The sequence below is a fragment of the Notechis scutatus genome, chromosome 12 (genome assembly GCF_049901735.1).
Source record: "Notechis scutatus isolate UNSWTSFEM ecotype Mainland chromosome 12, rNotScu1.2, whole genome shotgun sequence".
Classification (NCBI taxonomy): domain Eukaryota; kingdom Metazoa; phylum Chordata; class Lepidosauria; order Squamata; family Elapidae; genus Notechis; species Notechis scutatus.
The window spans coordinates 7,192,393-7,197,507 of NC_142020.1; the positions used below are offsets into that span (position 1 = coordinate 7,192,393).

General features: G+C 39.3%; 1 long non-coding RNA gene across 1 annotated transcript; it reads right to left on the bottom strand.

The window, feature by feature from the left end:
- Positions 1–45: 45 nt before the first annotated feature.
- Positions 46–4,622, bottom strand: LOC148129643 (uncharacterized). Its single transcript, XR_015750862.1, has 2 exons — positions 3,923–4,622; positions 46–358 (listed from the first exon to the last, which is right to left on the bottom strand). It is a non-coding gene; the product is annotated as an uncharacterized LOC148129643 (long non-coding RNA).
- Positions 4,623–5,115: the final 493 nt, after the last annotated feature.

Below are 5,115 nucleotides of genomic sequence, written 5' to 3' on the forward strand. Positions count from 1 at the left end.
CACACTGCTAGCACGGTGAAGTAGATCACAGCAGGTAATCAAATCTCAAATCTTTTTTTTTTTTATTGAGTTTGACTTTTAGGACAGACTCTTGCAATCTGATTGTTCTGGACCTTCCTCTTCCTCTTCTTCCTCCTTATACTCCTGTGAAATGGGGGGTGTCTACATGAGCCACTTCCAAATGCTGTCTTGTTTCTGAGTGCTTGTCTGTTTATAACAATTTCTGCATATTTCTCTCAAGGTTATCTTCTTTCCTTTATACACGGTTTCTTGGTTCACCTTCTAGAAGGTCTTTCTTGCAGGATGAGGTTCTTACCTTTGCAAAAGTTAAAAGTTCAGAAGCATTCGTAGTTCTTTTCTGTGGGAGCCAAACAGGTAGTCCATATTAAAACAGAAAAGAGGATTGATCTGATTTTTCACTTTAACATCTAAGTATTCTCATCTTTTCCACTTAGGCCATCCATGATCTACCACCCAGTTTTATCCCCATAACAATCTCTCAAGATAGGAGAGTCTGAGAAACCTGCAAAGGCTTAAAAATCTCTCTTCCCACCAGTCACAAATAATTCGTAATATTTCTGCTTCTAGTTTGTCCCCTATATTTTAATGGCAGCCAAATGAAACAATCAATTGACTGGAAACAGAAAGGCTTAGATCATGTACATCTGCAACAAAACAACCAGGCTCAAGAGAGCACCAAGGACCCCACAGTTCTCCACGTCCTGTCCTTCCTCCACTCTGCAAACTCGACTCCCTTCTAGCACTGATGATGTTACCTAGTTGGGTCGTGAAACATCTGCAAGAAAACGATCAAGCTCAGAGAGAACCAAGGACCCCACATTTCAGCCCTGAGCTGCAAATATTCTATATCGGTACACTAACACAACTTGCATTACACCAGTTTTCTTACATTTGAGAAAATACATTGTAACAGAGAAGTTACGTTTTCCCTGTTCCTACAAGATGACATTTAATTGAAAGAATCTGTACAATCATGGGTGCACAGAAACCTATTAAAAATATCCAAAAATGAATGACAAATAAGTCTCTCTCAATAGCTTTGTAGAAATTACATTTCAGGTTTTCACACTTTCAGCATCTAATCCCAGTTAATGTTTCACACATAATAAAAAAGAAATAAATGTTGGAGAGATAGCAAAGGGAAAAAAATTATTTTACTTATTTGGGGGTCATCCCCAAACTTTTGTAAATTTGGGGATATAGTACTTCAGACAATCCCATTAATTACTAATAAAAGAATAAAAGAAAACATTTTACAGCTTTTGTTGTTATCTGTTAATGCAAATTTGAAAAGTAAGGCACTATTACACTTGTCATTAATGCTACTAGATTAGTAACAGAAAATACTGGATATATCTAGAAGGGTCATCTTAGAAAAATTGGCATGATAAATATGATCCATTGCCTTAACAGAAAAATTAACATATAAATTGAAACCAGTTAAAGAAAAATAAGAGAGAAAATTACTTTCCCCCCCCTGTATGGTCTGATTTCATATAATACTCTAATGATGAAAATAGTCATCAACCTATGTAATCAGCCATCTATATCCCATTATTTATATAGAAAACGTAAATGTAAATTGGCTACATACACATCGTATATGAAGATTAATAGTACTCTTCTTTGCAAGGTATTTTTGCAAAGTTTTGCAAGGTATTAAAAAGGTATTGATTTGAATCTATGAAATATTCTACATTGTACAATGGCTGAAAGGCAGATTCCAGTGTTAATACAAAATAAACTTCTGGGCGTTAAGGAGATTTTGACGGTGAAATCAGTAACCCCAAGAGGTCCTCTTGGTTGAAACCACTTGATGTTCTGAATTCCTGTAGCCTGAGTAGAAAATGGACCCAATATCACAAACCTAGGTAAGATGCTGCATGAAATCTATATATATATATAAAAAGTGAAATACCACTCATGCATCATCACAAAATCTCCAGAACTGTAATGCCTACAAACTTGAAATTTGACGTTATGTTCCTCTTGGCTTCTAGGAGCTCTCTAAGAAAGGATTTTTCGAAATGACCACCAGAGCATTAATATTTCCTATATTATTATTAACATGCTCTGATGCTAAGGAGTTCTACTCCCCCTCCCCACCTGAAAATAAATCTCTTCCAAAGGCAAAACACAAGCAGAGGAGTTTCAGTTTCAGTTTCAGAGCACCAAGCAGCTTTGGCACAGAACAGTTGAGCTAAGCCACACCCAGGCTCCTTGCTGTCTCCTTGCTGTCTCCTTGCTCACACAGCAAATACTGCTTCCATTTCCAAACAGCCCTCAACTCTCTCACACACTGACAGGACGCTAGCCAGATGAATACCAATAGATGATGGTAGGCAGAGGCAGAATTTTCCCCCCTTATTTTCCTTCCCAAAAACTAAGCCTGACCACATAGTTTTGTAGCGAAGCACAGGTATCAAGCTAGTCAGTCATATAAAAGAAATCCTTGACTTATGACCGGTCACTTAACGAATGTTTGAAATCTCAATGGACTTCACTGGGGTACTTATGACCAGTTCTGAAGTTCTAATGGCTGCCCTCCCTGATCATATGACCGCGCATTGAGTGCTTGGCAAATGCCCCAGCTATGGCCATTTCTACTGTTCCGTGGCCATGTTCCTGCATTTTATGAAGCTTGTGCCAAAACCAAGCATTTATTTCTGGCTTTTGGACAAAACTGGCCCATAACAAACTCCTGGTTCACCTAATGACCAATGTTCACTTAACACCACCTCAAAAAAGGTCATAAAATTGAATCGATTGTGGGGTGGCTAGAAGATTTCCGAGGTCCCTTCCAACCCTAGGATGTGTTCTATTTTTTTCTGTTAAAAAAAAAACCACTTTCACGTAAAATTTGCAGTTAGATCACTTGACAGTCGAATCTAATCAGTCCTATCAGATAACAAAAAATTCTGCTTTTTCTGTTCTTCTTTAACTTTGCAACGCATTTTAATAACCAACAGTTCTGTTTCTTACTGTTTACTGCAACAAAAGAATTTCTTCTACAAGGGGAAAAAGACCCCAGTATTCTCAGTAAGAATTCAAGAACAAGAATTTATAACTCAATGCCAACAGCCTTCCATGAATTATGCATCTTGGGTGAATAAGATAATCTCCCAGTCTTATCCACTACAGGAGCGTAATGTTAAAATAGCTCTTTTTTCACCTAAACACTTCAAAAAACGGAGATCAGTTTTCAGATATTGGCCGCTCCATTAATAGAGATGAAAAAGCAAGCGATAAACCCCAGTGAAAAGAATAGTTTTTTTAAAAAAAAATAGAATATAGTATTGTCGAGACAAACATGTTTGTGCACGTAGCATTTGGCTGTTTGAAATGAAAGAAAATTGCACGCACATCCATACATACGTCTTGGCATTTAAATATTTATAAGCTGCCTTTCCTTTCCAGTACAGATAAGCATTTAAATATGGACTTTTTAACATCTTATTTTCAGATACTTTTTGTTTGAAAAATTCATGTGGAAACGAAATATTTTGTGGATACTTGTGAAGGTCACGTGCAGCCAGTAGGGTGCTATGGCACTTAGGAGTCTTTAAGAAAAGTGATTTCCTCATCCCTCTTTTCGATTTAATCAACCTTGGCACAGCCAAGGGGAAGCCACACTTTGAGTTGTGGCTCAACATCTCAAGAACATCAGGTCTCTGTCCATAAGAATTGTGATTATGAGGCAGCAAGCTGGTTCCCAGCAGGCAAAACCATTATTCCCATGCCAATTGCAATTCAAGTACAGGTAGTCCTCAGTGTAGGACCACAACTGAGCCTAAAATTTCTATTGTTAAGTGAGACAAGTCTAGTCTTAAAGTCATTTTTTTTCAGTGCTGTTGTAAATTTTAAACAAAGACTAAACAAATGGCTGTAAATCAAGAATTACCTGCAACAGGTTAGAAAATCATAGCTTTCTGTGATGATCCAGGGCGTGGCACAAAGGCAACACAGTCAGTTAATCAATAAAAGTCCCTTTATTATCTCCAACTTTGCCCCCAATGTCCAGGTTATCTTCAGCTGGAGAAAAACTTTCCCAGGAACAGCCTTTGGCAGCAGAGAATTAAGTCCAAAACAATGTACACACAAACTGTAACTTAAAATCCAAACAAAGCTGCAGTAATTAACTTGACAGGGCAGGAGAAAGACTTTCAGACTTGAAAGCACGGCAACACTCACATAGTTGGGAAGATGCCAGGAATACAGATAAGCCATGATACCAGATAAATTTACGATTTGCTCCCAACAACTTACTGCGCACAGCTTCCCTTTTTAAATACTGTGCTCCCAGCTGCAGCTAATGAAAGAAATCAGGGCCCTTTCCTCCCCCGTAAGCCATGCAACTCATGTTACTCCCTTCTCCATTCCTCCCTGCGTGCCCTAGGATGAAGAGGGGGTGGGCATTGGTCTTCCTCTGAATTTCCTCTGCCCCACTCTGTCTCTCCCTGCTCTGCCCAGCCGGACTTCGCCCTTCCCCAGTTTCCTCCACAGCCAACGGAGCCACACTCCCATTCCCTGTCAGCTGCTCGGCCTCCCCCACCGAATCAGATTCTGACAGGGGCATGACACTTTCATCTGGGAAGACTCTTGTCTACAACCACAATTACAACCACAATTGAGCCCCAAATTTGTGTTGCTGAGAAATTTATCAAGTGGGCTTTGCTTCACTTTACCACCGTTCTTGCCACAGTTGTTAAGTGAATCACTGCAGTGGATAAGTAAGCAACATGGTCATTAAGTGAATCTGGCTTCCCCGTTGACTTTGCTTACCAGAAAATCGCAAAAGGGGATCACGTAACCCTGGGACATTGCGACCGTTGTAAGTATGAATCGACTGCCAAGTCTCTGAATTCTGATCACCTGATCATGGGGATGCTTCAAAGGTCGTAACTGTGAAAAACGGTCATAAGTCACTTTTTTTCAGTCCTGTGGTAACTTTATACAGTCACTAAATGAACTGTTGTAAGTCGAGGACTACTTGTATAAGGCGAATTTCCATCCATTAAAACTGGCACTCGAGTTTGCCTAGAATGTGATCAAGTAAGGGGCAAAAATAGGAAAGGTCTGTGATCAAGATTCACG